The 26,801-nt window shown below is 39.1% G+C and overlaps 1 protein-coding gene across 1 annotated transcript in view; it reads left to right on the top strand.

The window, feature by feature from the left end:
- The first annotated feature begins 1,252 nt into the window (after positions 1-1,252).
- Positions 1,253-26,801, top strand: part of LOC117420893 (lysophosphatidic acid receptor 1-A-like) — a 59,970-nt gene continuing 34,421 nt past the window's right edge. Inside the window, exon 1 of the mRNA XM_034034630.3 lies at positions 1,253-1,548. The gene's annotated coding sequence lies outside the window, so the exon portion shown is untranslated. The remainder of the gene's footprint in view (positions 1,549-26,801) is intronic.

Genomic DNA, 26,801 nt, shown 5'->3' with positions numbered 1-26,801 from the left:
TGTATTTTGCCAGTATTGCATGGACTGGTGTGTAATTTACCTGTACAATACAGTGAATTAGCTGTACAGCCATGGCAAACAGTTTTATATCTCCCATTATTAAACACGTTACGTTAACGTTACGTTAACATATTGAATTACAAACATACCGTATTGTAGTTTTCCATATTTAACGAAAAACGGACAATTAAAAAAAAATGTGACATTTCGAAATCCAGCATGAAATACTATATATTATGCTGCCTTCAAGTATACTTTTGTGATATCGTTCTGTAGTTTATTTGCTTACATGTTAAATAAAACATGTTAATCTATTTTTGTTTTAATTGTCTCAATCCAACGAAAAGAAAATGTATGTGATTCAAAACTTTTGGCCATACCTGCATCTGCTGGGCTTCACCGTGTGCAGACAGCTGCAACATGTTCCACAGCAAGGGAGGGATGAACGCATTCACCACATAAACATAAGGTTGTTCAGTTCTGTTCGGTCTCACGAAATTACGCCTTTAGGATTTTATCTCCCAACAGAGCATTCACATGACTTTAAGTAACACTGACCTATTGTTACGCATACAGATAAACAACTGTGATAAATATGAGTTTTGATTGACAGTCCACCAATACTACCTTATTACGGTTTATTTTTCTAATCGCAGGAGATTAGACGGCACCTCTATATTTTTTCTACGTCTAGTCATTAAAGTGGGCTCAGAAAAAAAAAAAAAAAAATTGACTCGGAGCTGGGCCCCCAAAAGGCTGGGCCCTGGTGCAGTTGCACCCATTGCACCACCCATCCAACTAGTTCTGCCTAAAACTACAGTCCAATTTAGTTTTTATGATTCCTTCAAACTACTAGTAAAAATGTTTGCACATGTGGAACTTTTTTTTTTCCTGGCAACCTCATGTTTTTGCTCTTATACTGGCTCAACAACGAAAACGCTTAGATTGTTTGTTTTGTTTAAGGCTTTAGTATATATATATATATATATATATATATATATATATATATATATATATATATATATATATATATATATATATACACAGTATAAGCAAATGTGCACTGAATACACTGGGCTTATATTATTTTGCTTTTCTCTGTCTAAAAAAAAGAACATATTTGAAACTGGCAATGTGTTTGCAATTAAGAGACTCGAGGGACTGGGAGAGAGTGCGAGTTGGCGGTTGATTTGACTGAAGGAGGTGACGTCACTGGCAGACAGCAGCCCTCCCAGAGTCGCAGGCCAGTGGCACAAGCTTCAAAACTTCAGAACCGAAAAGCGTTGGTCTAGGAGAGGGAAAGGCTCCGCTGATGAAACCACACAAGCAACACTGGTCTATGCGCTACAGTCCTAATCAACATATTGTTTCTTTGGAAATAAGATGATCCAATCACGTCTCGTGTGTGTACACTTGAAGAAGCCAGCAGGTGACAGTTTGGGAAAGTTTTAAGAAAAAAAGACAACACAAAAAGTGTATTTTTTTTTTTTTTTTAGTTCTGGGAGTACTGTTCAAGTGAGAATTGTGGCATACTGACTGTCTCAACAGGTAAGCACTACAAGGTTACAAAGGCAAAGAGATTCAACGCGTCAGTATTTTGGTTTTTGTAGGAGTAACCATAGAAAAGACGTGCCACCAGATCGTCTTACTTGTAGTCTGTAGTGTTGGTCATATCCATGAAGTGTGTGTACTACTTGGAAAATGATCGGTGTGAATTCTACTGCATTTTGAACCAATAATGAAATCCACGGGTAAAATCCATAACCTTGCATTAACATTTAATTTTGGAACTGAATTTATGTCCCACTGAAAACCGTGATAGTGGAAACGAATTAGCTAGAACCGTAAGTTCAAAGCTTAGTGCTTCCTTGCAACGATTTTAAAAATTATTATTATTTTTTTTATTTTGTTAAAGCAAAATGTCGCACAACTTGAGCATACGCAGACTTTTAACACAAAGGTAAACGGTTTAGTATACTCGGATTGTTGCTGAGTTGCTGTAAATATGACACCTGCAAGCATCGCGATTCCTTTTTATTATGGATATGCTTAGTGTACAGTATTTTAGCACGTATAATCGCTTTTGGTTGGGTGGAGTGAGGTGTTGAGAAAGGAAAGGAAATTTGGCGCTGACTTCACCTAAATTATAGCTATCACAGTATAACACGAAACAGATGCTAGGGTCTATTTCGCAATAGGCTTTTTGATTTAGAATTACATTTTTTTTTTTTAGAATATTATGTAACCCTCATTGTGTGCATTTGTCTCACTATTTATTGTTGCTGTAGCATCAACGTTGAATTATGCTTTTGTATTTAAATAATACATTTGTATCCTTCTCTATTGCTCATTATGTTGTAAAAAAAAAACAGCATGTTGACGCTGTGCCCATTAACATTGAAAAAAGGTTGCGTGTGGCAACACAGCAATGTACATAAAGCGCTAAAATATTTTTATCTGATTAACTGAAATATGGAATTTATATAATTCGCAATTAATTACAGTCATTCAGGTTAGAAGAGTTTAGGTTGACATTTTTAGGCTCGATACAGCGCGCCCGACGAATGGCAAGGGCTATAGATAAGATGAGAGATTTAAAAAGTAGACATGCACTGTTACTTTATTGCAGTTTGGAACAACTGGACAGAATATACGCTGACACCTGGACAAATGTTTTAAGGTAGTGTTAAGGTAGACTTTAGTCCCCGGATGCTGACGGCCTATAGAGTAATCCCAGTAAAAGGTGTTAAAGCAAAACTGGCAGATGCTAGCAAGCTTGAAACCCTTCTTGGTATTTTTATTTAGGACAATTGCGTGGGAGAATTTGTGCACCAAACAAATTGAGGTTGCTTTTCTTTTAATGAATATTTTGGGAGTTAAGCCACCACCTAATTAAAATATATAGTATTTTCCCCCAAGTGCAAATTATCTCACTACAGAATACACATATATTCATTCTTTATCGATTGTGTGCCCAAATGGTAACGTTCATTTTGGTTTATTTAAATGTTTTAGCCAATGTTTAAACCGTGCAGCCCATGTTAATTTATTATTATGTTTTTTAATCAAAGCCTGTGGATGGTCCATATTTCAGCCAGTGTGTACATTTGAAGTGTTATGCATTGATTTTGGTTTGTGGTTTGGATTTCTTGCTTATAAATTGTCTGACATTTCTGAATGCAGGGTTATCCAGCTGAGGGCCATTACAGAAAAGTAAATAATAAACCTGAAGTTTATTTAAAGTTTATTAAACATTTTACTTCACGGTAGGAGCTGATAATTCTGAAAAAGAAGGGAAATTGTCAGGTAAGGCCTCCACTGCGCCCTTACCTGACCCATGTTCTGACAAGGCTTTCCAGCACACACTGCTTAATTGCTACAGTAGGTGGGTTCACTTCAGACAACATGTGTAGTCACCACTGGGCAGGTTAGGTCAGGTCTAAAACCAGAACAACCATGGTTGTTTTCATGTTGTCATACAATTATGACAACATACAATTAAAGCTTATTAGAATAGTTGGAATATTAACACATCTGGAGTTATTCATTGTGTACTTTTACAAGTATACAAATATTTACAAATGTCATAACTATTTCAGCTTTTTTCTTTCTTTTTTTATTTTGGTTTTGTTTATGAAGGACACAAAAACATGTGCTTGATGTGCTGGAAAAGAAATGTGATGTATTATTATTATTATTATTTGTTTATTTAGCAGACGTCTTTATCCAAGGTGACTTACAGAGACTAGGGTGTGTGAACTATGCATCAGCTGCAGAGTCACTTACAACTACGTCTCACCCGAAAGACGGAGCACAAGGAGGTTACGTGACTTGCTCAGGGTCACACAATGAGTCAGTGGCTGAGGTGGGATTTGAACCGGGGACCTTCTGGTTACAAGCCATTTTCTTTAACCACTGGACCACACAGCCTCCTACATGTATGTGTGGCATAGTAATGTACAGAACCCCTAAAGGTACATGGTGTAAAAATTAAAATGGGAGGCGACTATCTGGTGCGCACAAGTTACTATCTCATGCGCATGACTTACTATAATATCTTGTGCTGACGAGATAGTAAGTCGTGTGAACGAGATAGCAGCCTCCCTTTTGAATTTACACCATTGCCCTTTAGGGGTTACACAAGCATTTTCCAACCAACCAATCCATGAACTTTATAGATCTTTCTTATCCATTTATGTCAGTGACTCTTCTAAACTTCTAAATGGTATCTATTAGGTTGTTTCAGAGAACTTTTGAATCCTCAGCAACCCACTGGTGACTACACATGATGACTTTTTCGGAATTGTCAGCTCTTACCATCAAGTAAAATGTAGTTTTTTGTGTTTAATATCCATTGTTTTTTCACTGGAAGGCTGGTTTTAAAACATGGTATTTATATGCAATGGAAAGTAGATCCCTCCGTTTAGATTGTAGTCCTCTCTGTATATATTAAAGAATGTTTTTGGTTTGCTATTTTATTTTTTTATTTGTGGTGCAACGCTTAGTTTTTGTATAAGAAAAATGATCCACTATTATAACAAACATTCCCAAGTACCACATTTTAGATACCTTATACATAGGGGTCTACTTAAATCGTGGTAAATTTACATATTTTTCACGGGTATGTTGCGGAATAAAATTAGGATTTCGCGGATATGTTTAAACATTAAATAAACCTAAGTAGACAGTATTTTAGAACACAATAAAGCCTAAAAATAGTGGTACTTGCTTCCTTACTAAAACAGAGTGCTGTCATTTGTTAAAGGCGAGTATGCAGCATCCCCCTGCAGTTGACTTGCCCATACACTGAGACTGCACGTCTGCATCCACTGAATTGGTTGGAAGTTAAGGCAAAGCTTTGCCAAGTTATACAGATGTGGAAATCGATTAGAAACAGCCCAAAAACTCGGTTACACAAGGGCGGGCATCTGGCATACTTTAATAAAGTCAATGTATGCAGCACGTTCGTTGTCATGTTATTTGTCCCATCCAATAATTTATTTTATTAGTACCGAGTCAAAACAAAGAAGACGTGGCTATTCGGGTCTAAAATTCCAACTGTAAGTCAGCAGGTTGAAGCGAGGTGGCTGTGCTGGATCGTTTTAGTACTGAGAACTTGCAGACAGGAATGCTTCTTGTCTGGGCTGACTTTCCAGTTTGGTTTCTGAAAGCTGTTTATTTTACGTTCTGTTCAGCAGCCTCTATAGCATGTATTGTGTGTCACAGTTCACATGGAAGGAGGGTTCTGAACATATCAGTCAAATGCTGCAAATCCATAATTGTTTGTGAGCAATTTATTACGTGATTGTTGTGTTTGGAAACCAACCTTCAAACATTTGGTAATATTAATTAACATGCATGTTATATTGTTTGTAATAAGTTATCATACACAATATATTAGTATTATGAATATAGATCTTATGTGTATGTTTTAAAGTGTATATAATGCATATAAACTAAATATATACTGATTAATATCTTGGCTGTAAATATTTAAGAGTTACAATTTCATCCGTTGCTACAACTTCTGGAGCCCCCATTGGAGACAGTGCTGTCAATCATGGTACTGCACCTGGGGTTTAGCTTCACAGACTGAGTTAAGGTTGGAAGCATTTAAAAAAAAAAATGTAAAAAATAAAATGGATTAAGTCAGGAACCACAAAACATAAGTGACCGAAGGAATTCAAATTAAATTACCCACAGAGAATTATTAAACTGATGAATACCCAGTAATTTACCTGTGGTGGTGGAGCCCGACTGCGCATGCGTAACTTATCAGTCAGCAAAAATAAATTGCGCATGGTGTTTAAACACGCAGCCGTTTTCGAGTTATTATAGAGAAAAACAAACTCATTTGACAAAACAATTTTTTGGAGATTCTGTAACTTAAAAATTACTGCATGGATTTTCACGAAACTTGGACAAAAAAAATGATCTGTCACAAGGACACGGAGCACATGAAATGCTGTCCCGATCCATTTTGAAACGACCGAGAAAACATACCCCTCTAAATCGAGTTTGAACAAGGCTCGGCCAGCCGCTCTTACCTATAACGGCGCTATTGTGCTGTTATAGACGCAGAGACGCACCTCTCCATTTCCATTTGTATGCAGTTTTATGGTGCATATGCTGATCAGGCCAGAGTATTTGTCTGTCTAAATTTTTTGCTTTGGCATATGGGAAGTTTGAGGTGTCAGTGTTGCTTGGTCATCATGCTAATAAAGTCAGTTCTAGAGGGACCATGTAGCATGCTCAATCAAATCTTATTTTCCATGCTAATCCAATCCTTGTCTGTTCAGCGCCAGGGTCTCAGAGTTTTGTGAATTACTGTCCACTGTGGGATACATTGACTGCCAACTCCTTTCACTTGTCATTTGAGCCAGATCCAATCCCAGTCCACAAGATGTGAATGACAATCCAATTGCGAAAGGACCAGTTGCACATTTGAATCCTGTAGTACATTTGTCATTTGTTATGAAATGTAACTTTTTACAGTGAGTACAGTATTATTTGTATAGTATCCATTAGGGGTAGCAATGACTTGTCAGCTAGTTGAATAGAAAAGTGACAATTGAACTCTGGTTGTCAACAGATAGCATGTCATGTTATTGTGAATCCTGTGGTTTCAGATGGATGGAAGTACATTGATGGGTGCAATCTAGAATAATATAAGTGACATTTTAGAACATTAATAACAAGTTTTAAAAAATTCTAAGCAGTTTTAAAATGTAGTGCAAAAACAGCTAAGTGTAACGAAATGATACATTCACAAATGGAGCACCAGACATAATCAGATACATGATTTATTCATATATTTTTTAAATAGAGACCTATGAGACTATTGTTACCTACATTTTCAAGCAAGCGTCAATTATGCCAATGGAGAGCTCTGCTGAGAGGGTTCTGTACTGCTCATGAACTTTGCTGTTTTCAACTTGTCCTATAATTGAATGCTACTCAGTGAAGCACAGTATTTCTGCATTTTTTTTAAAGTATAAATGCTCCGTTAAACATAAATAATAATCACAGTACTCGTACTTTGACAGTTTGTGTTTATTTATTAGGCATGGCTGCATTTTAGTAACAGCAATAGCGTCTGACTGAACTTGTTTTACTACACTGCATTAGGAACCTGGCAGCCAGTTTCTGCCTGGTAAATGATTGAACACACTGCATAGAGCAGTAGTTCTTTAAAATTATGCTGAGATGGGAAGTAAATGGTAATGGTTGGGGATCCCAGTGTTATTGTACACAGCTTTTTTTTCTTTCATTTATTAAGTTTTTACAGAAACCAACACTGAAAGCCACAAACTGAACTTTTTTGTTCTGTCTAAAAGAACAAAGATTAAAAATGCACAGTAATAGATTGCAGTTGCTTATGCTTGTGTGAAGCAGTTAGAAATAAATCCTGAAATGGATTTCAGCAAAACACACAACTGTACACAGGAGATCACGTCAAAGGGGCTTAACTCAGTGTAATGTTCAGTCCGCTCCGATCCAAGACGTTCCCTGGTCCATGTTTTTCCAGTTCTCCACAGTGGGAACTAAAACGCAGAGTATGAGGCTGTCAACATTCTAAAGCTGTATTACCTGCGAGATTAAAAACAATAATGGTGTAATAATCTGCGATGGGGCTGCCCGTGTCATACGAACAGACGCGAGTTTTGGGGACATAGACAACTGCAAACCTGAGAATCCCAACAAACCCTGTGTGCGTAAAGGGCACGGGTACCCGCGTACCTGAGAGCCTAGTTACATAAATGCAGCACTGGCTATGAAGAGTTAGTCTGTATCTTTATGTGTGTTGATAAGGCATTTAAGTGATCACCGAATATAGGGGAATATTAAAAGAAAATAAGATTGGACTGAATTTTAAAAAACAAAGCCTTAAAATGCTATAAACCCATTTTTATGCCTAACACATATATTCCATGTATGTTGTTCTTGGAAAAGCTACTGTGACAGGTGTCCTCACTGTCAAAAGCCCTCCTTGATTATCACCCATTGGTCTCATCTCAGAAATAAGGTTATCTCCAAAACTACCACAGCTACTTTTGTGGGTTGTGGAGGGTAATATGTGGTTTATTCAATTGATCTAAACCACATCAGATGTGAATACCACCACTGTTTGGATTAAAATAGGCCCCGTTGTGTATAATAGTTATGATAAGAGGTATGTGTGGTTTAAATGTAGTTCCAAGAAAGGAACCAGCTTTAATTGTAATCTTTACCATGCTAACTGTTGTAATTTGGTTCTACTCATAACAGTGGATCTCTGGTGGTACATCTTTAGCTTACATGACTGGTCTCTGTCTGAAGATACAAACTTGATGTTTACATCTGAATAATAATAATTAAAAAAACAAAGAGACTAAACAAATTAATAAAAGGCACATGCCACATGTCTTTTAGTCAGTGTTTCTACATATTTTCAGTCTTCAGTAAAAACAGCTTTCTTAGGTACACTCTATTTGATGTAAAAACAAGTTGATGTCATTACTGTATGATTCATTTATCATATTACCCCTTCAATCTCAGTTTTGAAAAGAAGCAAGCAACCTTTTACATGTAATAAGAGTATCATTTACCCTATGTGGTGCTGCTGTAATTCATCTTTTATTGTGATTAACTTGGTGATGGTGGTAGAATTGATTTGTAAATGTCTGTGGGAAGTTCAATGTGTTGACAATGTTAGTTTTGGCATTTGATGACACCTTGTACACCACTTCCACATTACTATGGTTTTTCGCCCTTTAGGGGTTACTTAAGTGGAACTAAGGTAGACCTACTGCACTATGTAAGCCACAGAGGAATGTTCCTGTAATTCCTACAAGAAACATGTTGTGATTGTTTTTTAAAGGAACTATTTGGGTTGGTATACTGCATGAGTAAGGCTACGATTTTGGTGCAGTAATTTTTTGTACATTTCACAGGCGAAGTGTTAAAAAAAACAAGAATTTGCAGAAAGGTCACCAAATAATGTAATTTTAACTACATCAACATACAAATTGTACACTAAAACCAAAATATAAAGACTATTGCTTTTGACTGCTGATATTTTTAAATGTTACTTTAGAGTACACAATTTACAGTACATACTTCAGACCGACATAATTTCTGGTCGGAGTCGAGGGTCTCCGACCCTGTGGGACAAGTCGTAATGACGTAATCTACAATCTTGAGGCGTGCGTCTTTTTTGGAAAGGCGTACAGCCTTAACAATTCGTCAGACCTTTCACCTGTCATTCTAAAATATATCTCACCGTCTCTAATTAATGTTTGAAATGCTCTCTTTAGGGTTCTCTGTTGTTCGAGAAGACGGATGTAACAACGATGTTGCTTTTGACTTTTTTTTAAAACCTTGTATAAGAGGTACAAACTCAAACTACAGAAACAGCTCACTCACATTTTTTTTGTGTGTTTTAGCTGTCACCTATTTACATGCTTGCTTGCTCAGCTATCTCATTCGCTGACCTACATGGCTACACGTAAATGCTGTATGCATACACAACTAAACAATTTACAGATAATCGCAGATTTGTATTTTCAGTGCGTGACATACTGCATTTTTAAAGAAAATAAAGGAGCGCATAATCAAATTGTGTTTTTACCTCAATTCCAAAATTTCTCAAACTTTATTCAAATTCACGATCTTCACAATTTCCGTGACCTCTGTGACAAAATCATAGCCTTATGTGTGAGGAATCAGGGTTATCAAATGTGCAATCTATTGCTTGTATCCTATGAGAAAGGAAGTGTGGTTAGTGTGGCAAATTCAAAATAAACTGGCCGATAGAACCTTCGTTTTGGGTTATCCTGTAAATATACTAGCAGGATATGCTAGCTGAAATGGAACTTGTAAATAGTGATGCATTGTCAATCCCGCTTCTTCTAATGGGACAAACATTTTCCTTGTTTAGCACCTTTAGTCATGTTTGGTATGGAGTTTTGGAACCCAAAGTCTCTCAAGCAATTCAGTGATATAAGTGCATGGTTGAAATGGATTATTAGCCATTAGATTAAACCCACTGCATTTTGCAGTGCAACCTACTGTAGTGTTCATAGTGTATTAATTCAGCCCAACATAGCTACTAAATACTAAAATATAGGGACATGCAGTTGTAAGATGTTTATACTGAATGAAGACATGAATGTTGACGCCAACTCTCCAGCCTGACATGTTTTCCTATTTGTTATAACTATATTTAAAAATAGCTGAATCTTGTTACCAATTTAAAATGTAGTAGTGCTCTAGTATTCAATAACAAAATGTAAACATAAATCTAATGTTGGAAGTTCTTTGTCTGTGTCTTGTAAGACATTTAAAATCAAGTAGCCATTAATCTTGTAATTACTTGTGTAATGTTATGATTCTGCAAAATTCCTATTGCTGTTCAAATTTTGCTTAACACTGTTAGTGCTGAACTTCATACACAAATTCCTGACTTCCATGTGGAGCTATCGCCTACTGATTTCTGTAACTGGGGAGTAAAATTTTGCAGTCTGACTTTCCTCATCTTGCCTTGTCAAAGTTCACAATTAAATCATTATGCCTCACATACACACTTATTTCCGTAAAAGGTTTTCAGGCACCGTAATTCAAAATGTTTCCCTTTTCATTTGTATTTGATGGTGTTATAATGGGGATTTATACTTTCACATAACATTAGTAAAAATATCCTGATGGCTTCAATTTGCTGTCACTCAGTTAAATAGAAGATTGAAGGTGTAAACTAATTTTAAACTATAAAACACACTGTTTGTGAATTTAGGACAGTATTTTTTAGGGTTTTGGATTTTTATGGGTAGGAAACAAATAGACTGCTGCATGTAACAGTGTATATATTTACACACACACACACACACACACACACACACACACACACACACACACACACACTGTTTCACTGTTGATGTAATACATTCCACATATATTAACAGTATGCTGTCTCCTTGTTTAGTAAAACATTACACTCATTGCTGAATTCAACTCTTCCCCTGCCTAAACTCTCCAAGACAGCAGACAGTTTGATCCACCAAGCCTAGCACGCTTTATTCTATACAGGGAATTCTGAAATTTAAACAATCAGCCAAATGTGCACATTTAAAACATACATACTGAAAAACTACTGCATTTATCTTCATCCAACAGGGTCTTTAAAAATGTTTTAATGTGTGAAAACTATGAAAGAGATCAGAGAGCTGACTTCCCAGACTTCTTGTTTAGAAGTACAGTGGATATAAAAGTAGTGTCCAAAAGATCAAAAGCATACTAATCTTATCAGTGGGGTCAGGGATTTGGTGGGACTCAATCAGGCAATTAAAAGACTTGCATGTCGATGGTTTGAGCAAGCTTACCACAGAGCCCGGTGAGAAAAAAAATACCCACTGGGGCCTATTCTAATGGTCAAATCAATAGCAATATCCTGTAGGTTAAAAGACATTAAGAGACCAGCTTGACATTTTAAGTACTTATTAATGAGGGAAGTGAGATTAAAGATTAGGCCCCTGCCCTGTTACCTTCTTACTTATTGACAGAAGAGAACCAAGACAATTATTTTTTCTGCATGGATAAATCTTGTTGCAGCTGTTTGAAACAGCAGTGTGACGTACATATTTATCACGTCACACAGCAAATCATATATTTTATGTGTAGCAGAATTGTTTGCTTTGAACTTTTTTTCTTCATGAGAAAAATGTTATGTTGCATATGAAAATGCAGACTGTTTGGCAGCAAGGCTGGTTACTGATTGGATAACTACCAAGAAAAAAACGAGATGACTTTGTGCATTCAAACCTCTAAAGTGCAATAACAGATAATCAACTTGAACAATGTTTTGGCTTTCTTTTGGTTTCTCAATTTCTGCCTACAACTGTTTTTTTTAATCATGTCTGTATGGCTTAACTAAAAAAAAGAATAATCAAAAACATGACAAGTAATACTTAAAGTATATGTTTTATCTGTATTATATGAAAAATGATGATAGTACAACTTTGCATAACGTAATATACATACTTTCCTGTTCTGATGATGTATTAAGTCAGGATTAACATTGTATATGTTAGATATGCAAAAGAAAAAGAACAAACAACATAAGTACATATGTTATTAATTATATCTGAAAGCTCTGTTTATACAGAAATATAAAAAGGTGTTTTACAAAACAAACAATAAAGGAATATACTACGCATTTAAATCTGAATTGCACTTAAGATGCAAGTCAGTGGACCAAACCAAGGAAGTCATTTAGGCAATGAACAACCTATCAGTTCTTTGAAGATGTTTTCTGGTACTTGGGCTAATGTTTTATCTAGCCAACTGACACTTACCACCCATCCATATAAACTAATCCCGTTTAAGGGTACTCCATTATTTTTTTTAGACATGCAAGTATTGTGGAACTGTATTAACCCTTTGCAGTCCATTTATTAAGTGCGTGTCAGGCGCGTCAGGTCCAATTTATTTTCACACGCGCAGTTAATTTTAGACGCGCTGTTTAAAAGTATTTTATTTCCACAGTCAAACGGGTTTAAAAGGCACTGCATATCAACAAAGCACTCACTAGGCATCTCCAGCCCCGCCCCACCCTTTTGTTCGCTATAGCTTTCACCTATGTAAGAAATAAATAATAATAATAATAATAATAATAGTCGTACATACCGATCAGTCATCTCCTGATCACTCGTTTTATCACCAAACTCAATAATGCGATCCAAGTCATTATTTTATTACTATAACATCTCAAAAAAGCTCTGCAAATGTCTGTGATATTCTCTGTGCGCTGATTCAGTAACAGCCAGCTTGTTTCCTTATGACCGCCCCTATCTGATGCCAGGGGCAAGTATGACTATTCATGAGAGACGCCCTTTTTATTTAAATTTTTTTTTTTTGGACTTGTCTCGGCTCCTGTCGCTCCCACTCGGCCATTGAATGGTTTTCTCGGCTTGTTCCGGAGAAAAAACGACTAGAAACCCGTTTTGTGTTTTTTTGATGATGTCGGACAGGGTCCGACATTGGACCGGATAGGAATAATTGCAATGTCGGACTAGGTCCGACATAGGACCGCAAAGGGTTAAAGTGAGTATATTTACTCAAAATCCATTTGCCGAGTTTTGAAAATCAGGCCATTTGTACATAGCAGTGATATGCTGCAGGGAAAGTGTGATACCTCTGTGGAACTGAAAGTATGATATGATCAAATTTGATGACATGTAACCCTGGTTCCCTGAAAGAGAAGACGACCACCAATGAACATTATGTATGGGATATGCCTGCCCATTGGGTAGGTATCGCTGAGCTCTCTATACCAGAGCTGCCGATAGGCCCCTTCCTGGGATGATGCACTGGGTCCCGCCCACCGAGAGATTAAAACTCATCCTGAGGAAGCCATTTCTCTTTTTCCATCGAACCCGTGAAGGCGACTGATGTGACCTCGTGGTTGGTGGCCGTCTTCTCTTTCAGGGAATCAGGGTTACGGTAAGTAACGTAACGTTCCCTTTCAATTCGAAGATGACCACCAACGACCATTATGTATGGGATAATGTATACCAGAGCCGTCGCGATGGAGAAGGAACGGCAGCATATGAGGGACGCATCAGAACTGCACAATGGTTAGCGGTGTGAGCTTACACTGTCAAGGACCCTTATGCCTAATGAAGGCAGAGCAGGATCTACCACATTAAGGGTGTAGAACCTGGAGAAAGTATGCGGCGTAGCCCAGCTAGCTGCTGTACAAATATCAGCCATAGAGGCCCCTCTGAAGAGGGCCCAAAATGTAGCCAACCCTCTAGTGGAGTGTGCGGCTACCCTGCCAGGTGGGGGCAAGCCATCATACGCAGTTGAGACTGTCCACAAGCCAATGTGACAGACACTGCTTTGAGAGGGGCTGTCCTAGGGTCCGTGTCTCGTGACAGACAAAGAGCCGGTCAGACTGACGCAAAGCTCTCGTCCTATCCACGTAGCATCTCAATGCCTGCACTGAGCAGAGGAAATTCAATCTCTCATCCTCCGTTGAAGCAAACAAAGGTAGATGGAAGGACTCCAGTTCCACAGACTGATTAATGTGGAAGGCTGTGACCACCTTGGGGAGGAAAGCAGGGTTGGTGCGCAGAGACAGCCTGCTGCCATCCTCCCAAATACGCATGCAGGAGCAGTGCACAGACAACGCTTGCAGCTCACTGACTCGCTTAGCGGAGGTGATAGCCACGAGGAAGGCTGTCTTCATAGACAGGTACTTCAACTCTATGGAGTGTATGGGCTGAAATGGGGCCTTCGTGAGAGCCTCCAGTACAATATTAAGGCTCCATTTGGGGAGAACAGTCCTCCTGGGAGGACGTAATCGCCTTGTGCCTTTAAGAAATCTGGTAGCCAAGAAATACGCACCCGGAGACACCGAATCTACGGGGGCATGGCATGCAGAAATAGCCGCTAAATACACCTTCAAAGTGGAAGGTGACCTACCAGCATGAAGCAGTTCTTGCAGAAACTGTAAGATAACTGGCATAGGGAAAGATATTGGGTCATGGCTTCCAGCCAGACACCAAGCTTAGAAATACCTCCACTTAGGTGTACAAAGACCTAGTAGAGTCTGCCGTAGCGCTCTGCAACGTACCCACAACCGCATCTGATAGCCCTAGGGCTAACCAGCGGTCCCTTTCAGGGGCCAGACCAATAGCCGGAACCTACCAGGTTCCGGGTGCCAAAGAGTGCCTCTTGCCTGACTGAGGAGATCCATGTGCAGAGGGATCTCCCAAGGCTGGCCGTGTAACAGCTGGCACAGGGTCGAAAACCAGATTCTCCTGGGCCACTAGGAGAACTGACACTTCCTCTGACTGGACCTTTTCGAGAAATGTCGGGAGCAGCGGTATAGGCAGGAAAGCATACAAAAATGCTTTGGGCCATTTGTGCGCTAGGGTGTCTACGCCGAGTGGATCGACAAACGGTGGAGGGAGTACCACAGGGGGCAATGCGTCGTCTCTGTCAAGGTGAAGAGATCGACCTGCACCTTCCCAAACCGTTCCCAAATGTGTTCCACTATCTGAGGGTGGAGGTGCCACACTGACAGATGCAGACTCTTCCTGGAGAGGCGGTAGACTGCCCAGTTCATCACTCATAGGGACAGCAAGTTCCTCTGAGCCCATGTTAATAGCCTGAAGGCCATGCGATGCAACCCTAGGGACCGTAGGCCACCCTGGTGGTTGACATACACCACCACTGTCGTGTTGTCCGTCCGGATCAACACATGTGTACCGCTCAGCACTGGGAGAAAGTGGTGGAGAGCAACGGAGACCGCTTGCAACTCCAGCATGTTTATGTGCAGGGATGTCCAGCGGTCCGACCAGGATCCGCATACTCCTCTGCATTCCCAGACCGCCCCCCAACCCAAGTTGGAGGCGTCTGTCGTCACCACTTGGCGGTTTAACACTGCTCCCATTTGCGCAGGCAAGAGGATGTCCTCCACCAGCGTAGGGCTGCCGAGCTCGTGTGAGACAGTCAGCCGACGGTGTCTGTCGTGTTTGGTGTTTAGGTGGAATGCATTGAGTCACGCTTGTAGTGGGTGCATGCGAAGCAGACACAGCTGAATGGCCAATATGGCTGCGGCCATCAGACCCAATAGTTTCTGGTGACCTCCGATCCCTGTTGGAACAGGGAGAGGCAACCCTGGATAGCTGCAACTCTGTCGTCTGAGAGGTATGCGCGCATCGTACCGGAGTGCAGCCGGAGCCCCAAGTACGTCATGCACTGCACCGGTGTAAGCCGACTCTGCATCGTTGATGGTGAGGCTGGGCCTCACCAGATGCTCTGTCATGACCTCCGTGTGGGCCACTGCTCCCTCTCGTGACTGGGAACAGATTGACCAGTCGTCGAGATAGTTTATTACTGTGATCCGCAGGGGGGGTGGATTACAGCCGCAGGGGGGCTAGGATAACGTCCACACACTTTGAAAACGTACAAGGAGCTAGGGAGAGGCCGAATGGCAGCACAGCAAACTCGTAAATGCTTCCCTGCAAAGAGTAGCAGAGATACTTCTTGTGCTCTGGACAAATGGGAACGGCCGGATGGACTGGAGAATGACGGTGAGTCAGCATCTGCAACCCCCTTTCTTTTAAGAACACGTTGAGGAGCCTCAGGTCTAGGATGGGGCGAAAGCCGCCATCTTTTTTGGGTACCAGAAAATACCTTGAGTAGTACCCATCTCCTTGGGAGGTGGGGTCTACGAGACGAATGGCTCACTTGCACAGCAAGGAGGCCACTTCCTTCTGAGGCCTGGAGAGGGTCTGTCATGAAAGTATTCATGATACCTCGAAAGGGAGGAGGTCCCAAGCGGAACTGAAGCTCGTAACTGTTTTGCATGGTGGCGAGCACCCAGGTGTCCGAGGTGCAAGCGCACCAGTGCTGCAGCTGTTGTGCCGAAAAGGGGGTCTGAGGCCGCCAGCCTTCAGTCCGTTTGTTTGCTGTTGGTGTGCCCTGTAGGCGATGCCTTAGGTCACCCAGCGGAGCCGTCGGGACTGGAACTGTCATGGTGACAGTCGGCGTCTGAGGAGCTCGACAGCGGTTCAATATGCCCAGCGGGGAAGGAGCAACACGGCCATCTGCTGGGACGCCTCGTGTTCCTGGTGAGATCTCTGTAAGATCTTCTCCACGGCTGGCCCAAAGGTATGTCCTGAGGATATAGGCGCATCTAGCAGCGCGGCCTTATCCGCATCAGGAACTCTGGCTTGTGACAGCCACAGCTGTCTACGAGCCACAATCAAGCTAGCCAGGCTCCGGCCAAGAGCTTGCCCTTGGAGACCGGAGATCTGCAGCAGCGTGCTGGACAGGAGACGTAGCTCTGTGGCCAATGGCTTGGAGTGGGGCCTTGCACAGTACACCGTCCATATAGGCTGTGAGCACACTCGCCGTGATTGACAGGCGGGTTGCCTGCGCCTCTCCTGCATACGCCCACTTGAGATGTGTTTCCATCACCTTGCATTGAGGGTTTGGGCACGCCGGGTCTCTAGCCAACCCACCCACCGGCGGGGCCTTAACCAGGGCCGCGATGGTGGAGTCTACCCCGCTAGGCAAAGCTTTTCCTCACCTTCTAGAGAGGCAAGTGGTGCGGCCTATTTAAGCATGCTAGGACCTGAGGTCGACCCCAGGAGGAGCATACCTTTATTATTATTATTATTTATTTCTTAGCAGACGCCCTTATCCAGGGCGACTTACAATTGTTACAAGATATCACATTATACATTATTTCACATTATACAGATGTCACATTATACAGATATCACATTATTTTTACATACAATTACCCATTTATACAGTTGGGTTTTTACTGGAGCAATCTAGGTAAAGTACCTTGCTCAAGGGTACAACAGCAGTGTCCCCCACTGGGGATTGAACCCACAACCCTCCAGTCAAGAGTCCAGAGCCCTAACCACTACTCCACACTGCCCATACCTCCTCCATGAAGTCTGGGAAGGCCGGGAACTTTTGAGGGCGAGGAGCCATTGCCTGCATCCGGAAAACGGACCGGCGTGGTTCTGCCGCTGGCGTCCTTGGGACCAGCTGGAAGGCTGCAGCGCATCCTATAAGTACCGAAACTGAGCTAGACAATGGGGGAGGACTGGCTTCTGAGGCTCTCGAAGCCAGGTTCTTCCTCAGCAGGAGGTTCGAGCTCCCCTCCTACCTGCATTTCAGAGGAGAAGGAGGCCCCCTGCCCAGAGGCCTCTGTAGAAAGCGTGTCCTCTTTCACAAGCTGGGACGCCTCATACCATCCACCCTGATCTCCCCTGGGGAAGGAGGGGTATGGCAATTGGGGCTGCAATGGAGCTGGGACTGCAGCCTACGCAGCCGGCAAGGTCTGCTCGACAGCGGGGATGCGGCAAGGCCTAGCCCTGTGGAAGAACTGTGTACTCCCAAGAAAGAAATAGACAACCACTCATGGGTGACTGCACAGGCAGTCGCACACACACGACAGACAGATAACAAAGAGCGGCCTACCATGCAAGAGAGGAGGCCGCTGAAAGACAGAAAGGTGAAAGCCAGCTTTCAGCACAAATGCAAGGGAAATACAATTGACTCGATTCGACTCGAGAAGCTCTTTTCTATCAACACGCTCAGCTCAACACAGAGATCTTACTGTACTGTCTTGAGAAGGAAGAAGAGAACTGGCTTTCTCAGTTTTAATCCCTCGGTGAGCGGGACCGAGTGCATCATCCCAGGAAGGGGTCTATCGGCAGCTCTGGTACAGAGAGCTCAGCGATACCTACCCAATGGACAGGCATATCCCATACAAATGTTTGTTGGTGGTCATCTTCGAATTGAAAGGGAACTACATACAGACACACTCTTTATATTACATTCTAATGTATACTGACAGCCCTGGTTAGTACTTTTTAAGCAAAGAACCCCTAAATAAGCAAATAATGTTTTAACATTGCAAAGACTTAACTATATATATATATAAAAAAAAAAATGTACACACCAAAGTATATATTGAAATTAGGGCTGTCACACGATTCAAATTTTTGATCAGTTAATTTATGGGCTTTAGTTGATTAATTGATAGATTAAATCGGTAGATTTATCCATGCACATTTTTAATAAAGGTAACGATCTTATAGCGACTGACCTGCATGTAATACTAAAAAAATAGAAGAAATAATAATAATAATAATAATAATAATAATAATAATAATAATAATAATAATAATAAAATACAGCTTACATATATGTTACAGAATCTATCAAATGCACAGATTCCAATGCATTGTTATATTAACTCTACTGTTCAGGGATCGGTGCCACAAATCTATCTATTTATTTATTTATTTATTTATTTAATTTTTTTAATATCCCCTTCAGCTAACAAATTACATAGATATCAAGGATTTTTTTTTTTTTTTTAATTATTATTATTTTTTTAAATGATTTGCATATAAATGTACTGGTAAATTAAAGTCTATACAGCATTCATTTACACTTTATGCGTTCTCTGTATTAATATTGGAAAAGATACATATATGTATTCACAGTCCCCATCTACAGCGTTCTGTTTATTATGGCTGTTTGCTTTTTACTGCATTCAGTAACTCCATCCACAGTAATTCTGAATGTTTTCAGTTCAAATGATGAAGCATTGAACTTCCTCAAAATAATTCCAAACGTGGCTTCGCCTCGTTCCTTTGTTGAGAGATGCAGTTTTATTAAAAATTCATAACAAATGTCAGAAAAACGCTGTTACCCAGTGTGGACTGAATACCATACCAATCCCACTAGAGCATGAACACAGAGTGGACCAATGAAGCGTCAGATCGACCGAGAATAAAACCCGCCCCAGTGTCAATGTTTCTATTACACCAATTAGAAAAACTACTTGGAGGCAATTGCCAAACCCCTTCCCTTTTATAATATCCGCCCTTACTGTGGCACCACATCAGTTGGATGCGCGATGGACTGACTGTATATGATGATAAATTACTAAAATTAATATATTAACAAATATGCGTTTGTTGAAATTTGTCACGTGACCGGTTATACGTCTATCATATTATTGAACGTTTAACCACTTCTTTTAGAGTTTATACGTTTTAAACGTTTACAATTCCCATCCCTAGTAATTTCAAATCATCCTTATACACAAAACACATGTTTGTTTGTTTTTTGTTTTATGTGCAGTCGGTGGTATAGCCATTCTCTACTTAATAACGGTTGAATACTACAAAGTCTTGTTTATCTCACCTGATTTTCAACACTGGCTCAAATGGTTAACATAAAACACATTCAAGAGACAGTAAATTAATTTCAGGACCTACATGTAGCTCTACAGCTCCTTGCATGCATTGTTTGTTCAAAGAGTTCAGCTGCTTTGAACAGATTCTGCCCAGCATCATTTGGTTAATTCACAGAAAACAAAACTTTTTCCATCACTGAAAATCACTCTTTTTAGAACTATTATTATAGAGGCAAAACCACAGTAACAGCTTATCACAAAGGGGCGCTGTAAAAAAATGTTTACTACTATTGTTCCTAGCACTTTCAATATAATGTAAACATGAAATGTATACATAAATTCAAATCTTTTGCAATTGGAACAAAAAATAGTTTTGATTTCAAAACCTTTTCAGTTAAAAGGTATTTCACATATATATCCTTTTTAAGATTTTTAGGTTTAAATTTTGTGTTGCAGAGGCACCATGACAGTTGACGATTTAATTGAAAGATTTTGACTACACTGTTTATGTTTAATATAACATTTGTCTTAATGTTTGTTTGTTTATTTGTTTGTTTGTTTTATCTTGTTGCTTGGGTCATTTAGAGTAAGGTTACTGCATAATCACGTGCTGAAGTGTTTATAAGCCTTACCGCTATGTCCTCATTCATCATACTGTTAAACCTTGGATCAGTTTTCATGTTTGTTGCAACTTGCCCTGAAACCTAAAGGAGACTCTGAGAATGCAATATCAAATAAAGTAAAAAAAAATAAACAAAGTGACTGTTCATTGTAACTCATTCACACCACATGTGTGTCAGTCTTCTACAGTAGTTACTGCAGACCTGTATGGTTTACGATACTTGAAAGGATGGATTAAACACAAACGTCCTTATTTTTATTAACCAGTGCGTGAAAAAATGTGTCCCTGTGAAAATCTTAAGGAAGGGAGTTTAGGTGTAAAATAGCGAGCATGGATTATTTTCACTACCGTTGTGTCCTGCTCATTATTTTTTATGAATTTTTGTAAAACTACAACCAACATAATTTCTAAACAAGTTAGGAAGAAATGGCTTTAATTTATACTTTTACAGTTGCTCAAATTAGGCAGTGTAAACAATTGCTTTGAGAAGTACATGTGTTATTATAATCCTCAGTATAACCACTATATGTTGTCTTGTTTGCAGATAATTATTTCTCTTGCCAACAGGGTTCACTATATTCTGTATTCTGTTTGATTCTCTCTCCTGGCAAGAAGATATAATAATGTTTTTTAGGGGGGAAGGGAGTTGAAAGGAAAGTCTACAAAATGTTTTTTGAAAGAAATGGGTCCACCTTCGAAGGGGGGTAGTTTTAAAACTACTGCTCTCTCATTTCCATATCAAAAGATTGAAAGGGGATAAAAATCCTTGAACGGAATTAGATACCATGTCTGGATACCATGTGCTTCCAATGTAAGCAGTACAAAGGCAAATCTCAAAATGTCTCCTGTTTATATTAGGCAAGCTTTTCAGCTGTGCAGACAGCATGGGACCTAGTGTTCTGCAATGTGTTAAAGATATCTGAAAAGATGTCAAACTTCTTTCAAGAGGCTTATAAGTATGGGGGTCCAGGGTCACCCAATAGGGGGGGTTGTTGTTTTTTCCTCTTGTGGCATCATAGATAGTTTGTCTTCTGTTTCCAATCACTGGGAGGTCAAGGGAGGTGTCATGAAAGCCATATGGAAAGAGTTTTCAGCATTTTGCTGAACGAGAGTTCAGAATATGAAACGTACAAAATAGGTTGATCCCAAGATCTCAAGAAAGGCAGATGTTAGCAAAGACTTGCATGACAAATTTAATAATAATAATAGTAATAATAATATAAAAAAGTAAACAAAAAAAATCTGTTTGTGCTTTTAAACAAAGTGTGCTAATTCACAACATTTCTTATGTTTATACATGTCTTTCTGTGGTCGTGATGTTCTCCAGAATAAAAACAGGCAAACTGCTTATAAAGCATTTTATGTTTTGAGCAGCTTATATGCTAGTATTATTATCTCAAGCCGGGGATGCATATCCCATCCGTGGGATATAGTGGAGGACAACATATTTGCATGTGTGTATGTTGCATTTTAGAGTTGGTGCATTCATCTATTGAATCATCAATCTAATTTTGATGAAAATTTCTTAAGAGTTTTTTGGCACAAGTTATTTATCAGAATGTAGTATTAGAATATGAGGGTAAATAGAGGCTGTTTGTTTGTCTGACCATCTGTTTGTATGTCACACTTACATTTTACATATATCTGTGGGTGTAATTAGCATAGCAGTTTGAGCCATTCACACTTTTGGTGTGAGTTTATTCTATATTATTTAACTGCAATATGTTATAGTTTATTTTGTGTCTTTCCAACCCATGAACTCCTAAAGTATGCTTTTATGAAGTGGCCTGAGGGCCTGTGGTCTGGGTACTTCCACTTGTTTTATGAGGAAAGGGCCAAACTAGGATTCTATTTGTGCTCTGAGATTACATTAGAGAGTCCATACCATTAAAGTAATTGGCAAGAATTTGTAAAGGTAATTGTGAAGTGAGAACCCTTTTGAAGTAAACCCCACTGACGGCTTGCACACAACTCCAATGGGAGTTCACACTGATGTGAAGTGGCAATTTACAGGCAGTGTAAAACAAAGTCAAGTTTCATGGTACTGGGACAGGATGGTGGCTAAACAATGATTTCATTGTGTTGTAAGGTCTGCCGCCACACCATGCCAGACAGAAATGCTGAAATTGATATGGGATTGAAAGGATATTACACTTATTCATGCATTATTTTATTTTTCTGTGCTGCATGTGGCAGAATATGTGCTAGAATATAAAAACATAGCTATACAAGTATATACAATGGTTCAACTGTGTTTGGCCTGAAATGGTTTTACTAGCTAGGCCTACATGTTAGAACTGTTGACTAGTGTTGGTACTCCAGCAGTCAGTACCAGCATTAAATGCATTTGAAGGTCAGACAGAGGTCGCGTTAACGCAAAATTTTGCGTCCTAGATGCAAAATAAATCCATTGGACGGAAAAATATTTTGTCTTGCGTTCACGGGAAGCACAGAATGGAAAGGGATGCAGACATGCATATTTGTGGTAATCTATTACACTGCAGCAATGACCGTAAACTAGTTTTAAAAAAAAACTGTTCTGTAATATACCGGTAACAGCATTGATTAAGGTACACTCCAGTCCTGTAGGTGGCAGCAATAAGCCTCATTTTTGGCTTTGCCAGCAATATTAAGGATATTTACTTTTAGGCCCTGTCCACACTACATAACCGATCTCGAGAACCATACTAAAAAATGTTTTAGTTAATTCAGCTCATGTTTAGTCGGGCATAATGCGTACACACACTGCTAGAACAGTTTGGTTACAGTTCCTAGCAGCACAATGAACACTGGAAATTAATATGATAGTATCCCACCACGCACTTCCGTGCCGCTCATGTGTGTCCTAGGCTTTAGGTGGTGGATTGTGCCGATTGACGGATTATTTTGAAAACCCTGCATTCTTTGTCACTACTTTTGCTTTGAAAATAATCAGTTATTTTTTTAGCAGTCATTTTACTGTTTTAACCCCTCGAAATGCTTAACACAGAAAACCCGCCCCTTCAACTCTCTGATTGGTTAAATATTGTGTCAAGACGTAACAGAGCAGTCATGTGATAGAAGTGCAGAAGCTGTCACCTGACTCATTGTGTGACCCTGAGCGAGTCACTTAACCTCCTTGTGCTCCGTCTTTCGGGTGAGACGTAGTTGTAAGTGACTCTGCAGCTGATGCATAGTTCACACACCCTAGTCTCTGTAAGTCGCCTTGGATAAAGGCGTCTGCTAAATAAACAAATAATAATAATAATAATAATAATAATAATAATAATAATAATAATAATAATAATAATCGTTATTGTTATAGGCACAGTAGCATCTACAAGATGGCCGGATCGAGTTTGTTCATCTGCATCTCAGCCATCTACTTCTGACTATGGGTACTACAGTGACCAAAGCAGGTGCAAGCAGTAGTAGGCCCTAATGCACAAAAACGCAAATGAAAAATACGTTCTTATAATTTTGATTGGGAGATGAACTATCCGTGGCTTGTTTATCGAGACTGCAAGATGTACTGTGTGTGAAAGAGCTGCTGGGCAAAAAAAAAAAAAAAACAGCATATACACACGGATGTACAGTTTTTTCAAGAATCTTCGCTTAAAAGACATGGCGATGCTGTTGCTGTTATTGGAATGCAGAACAATATTAAAACACACAGAGATGAAGGCAACAAACAGTGCTTAGAATCCCATCTCGTCATGCGACGGTCTACTGTTAGTATACAAAGAAAAAAGTGCGTCTGTGTTTATATGTATATCTATACACAGACAGATAGTTTTGAAACTACTACATGCCATTGATTTTAAACATTCATAAAAATGTACCAAAATGCACATCTCTGGAGTTTCTTAGCCTTTGTGTTAAAATGTATATTTGATGGTTGGGATGCAAAATTTTGGGCATGTGCATTTCAGGAGCGCATGAACAGAAAAGCTAGCGCAACCTCTGGTCACACAAATAGGCAAATGTCTGATTACTGATTTAACTTGGCTACAACCAACAAGAATACTTTTTGTTTGCGCTGATTTTCAAGTTTGTTTTCTGGATTTGTTTTATGTTCTGTTTAGTAGCCTTTCGTTTAATGTGTGATTCTGAAGCTAAATAGTGATTGATCGTATTTTCTCCAAAGTCACATTACAAGATGTGCAAAACAATTTACCTCCATCTGCATGTAAAGTTTCTTTGGGAAATTTCTTGACACAATCCTCAGCCAAAATGTACTTTGCTTTGTCATCCATTTTTGGTATTTTACCTCCAATGCTGAAAACAACTCGATTTTAGCAACCTAAATCAAAATAACAATGCAACACTGACTTGTCCAACCTCCTACTGTACAGTGCAGGTCACAGAAAAGTCAGTACAGACGATGATTAAAACATCGTTGTCATGTGAACAGTATTTTTTTTTATATTTTATTGTGTAAGAACTTTTTTTTTTTTTTGCCAAAGTGCAATACACACAGAATGGCGAAAGAATAATAAAAAAAGCCTATCTACAGAATTAAGATACGTTTACGTCGCTTGCGGTGTACAGTAGTTCATTTAAGTCTAGTTTCTCCATACTAGTCCGGTATGCATTGGCCCCTAAAAGAGGTGACCCCTCAATTTCCTGATTTCAGCCAATTAGGTAGACCCGTATTTATAAGCCATCAGTCCAAGTTCTTGCCTATAGTCTGACTATGTGGAAGACTCTTGACTGAAGGACATTTTGATTGTGCAGTTCTGAAGTGTATCAAAGGTGTCAAGCACTTCCAAATACTCCTTATGGTACCTAGTCGGAACAAGAACCTGTTTCCTGCTATTACAACTGTTTTTGTTTTATATTTAGGGTACAGTTCAACTAATAATGACATGCATCATTTAGAAAATTTGAAAAAAAAAGTTAATGTGGTAATAAATCCATTGCATGCCTATTTTAAATAAAATGATCACATCACCTGATTTATTTACTTATTTATTTATTTTAGTATTGTATGATAAGATGATCCTGTTTTTTGTTGTTTTTTTTTTTTTTACTATAATTTATTGTTTTATTTGGGGAAGAATTTTGTGTTATTTCGTATTATCCGTTATTTTTTTTTTTTTTATTTCTGATCTATAAACCTGGCTTTCTTAACACAGCAGGAAGGAAAAATAGAAATCCTGTACAATTATTAGGGCAATAAAAAAAAGAAAATCCTGTACAACACACAATTTTGCTACTTTTTGGCTGGTTTCTTCCAAAATCTGGCGGGCGTTACAAAAGAAATCTGGCAGCACTGATTAGGGTGGGTGAAGCAGGCGTGTGTCGATTCTGGCTATGGAGAGCACTCTGTGCTGCTCACAAACTTTGCTGTTTTCAACTTGTCATATAGTTGAATACTAATCGTGGAAGCACAATCTTTCTGCATTTTTTTAAAAGAATAAATGCTCTGGTAAACATAAATAATAATCACAAAACTCAATACTTTGAAGTTTGTTGTTTTATTTATTGGGCGCGGCTGCATTTTTAGTAACAGCAATAGCATCTGATTTAATTTGTTTTCAGAGTTTGAAATTGATACATTTCTTACTTGCAAAAGAAAAATGAAGGAAGAAAACACAGAGTACAGAAAGTGCTAAATGACAAGGTTATACCGAATCCCTTTGGATCAATGTTAATTATAATAGTATTGTTTTAAGGTTAATGTTTTTGATGTTTAAAACATTTAAAACATTTTAAATGGCACACATAATTATGCTGCAAATAGCAAGCAAATACGAGTGTTTCCAAAGACACTCCCAATTCTGTCTTATTTCTGTGCTTCCACAGACATGTAGTTAAAAGTTTTTTAAGGATTAAGGCTACTGTTTAATATTTTGCAGTTTGTTATTACAAGTTTTATCATAAATTAGATATACAATAAACGGTGAAAGAAATGTGTAATTATTGTGGTACCATTCACTTGAGCTGAAACCTCCAGACAGAAGAGGTACAGTTAAAAAAAAAAAAAAAGGTTTAAAACCACTGGGTTAAATAATTATCCTTTTCACTACAGAGATCTTTCCATAGATACTATAAATTAACAAACAAACTGCAAGGTTACATGTGTTTTCCTTTCTCTGCCTGTAATTTTTATAAATGATCTCTAAACAGCATGCAATAACCACAGACTTGTTTTTTCACTATAAACTAGGCTAAGTGGGGAACTTCAAGAAACCCGACGCTTTAATACACTTATTTATCAAATGACTAGTTATTTTTTAGAAACACTTCTAGTCACAATATGTAGTGATAGTAACATTTTCTTTTAGTTTCTATATTGTAATATTTTAGTTATGGATGAATAATTATATCTTCACCTAAATTAGTAAAAATGTGTAGCATCTTTTAACACATCCACAATTACGCTAGTTATACAAAATTGAAAAAGCCATTGGTGTTCTTTGGAGCCCAAAGGCAGTAGGTAAACTGATGTAAAAGTATAACATGTACGGGATTCAGAGC

The sequence above is a fragment of the Acipenser ruthenus genome, chromosome 1 (assembly GCF_902713425.1).
Source record: "Acipenser ruthenus chromosome 1, fAciRut3.2 maternal haplotype, whole genome shotgun sequence".
NCBI classification, from domain to species: Eukaryota; Metazoa; Chordata; class Actinopteri; order Acipenseriformes; family Acipenseridae; genus Acipenser; species Acipenser ruthenus.
This window is presented reverse-complemented; position numbering and strand designations above follow the sequence as displayed.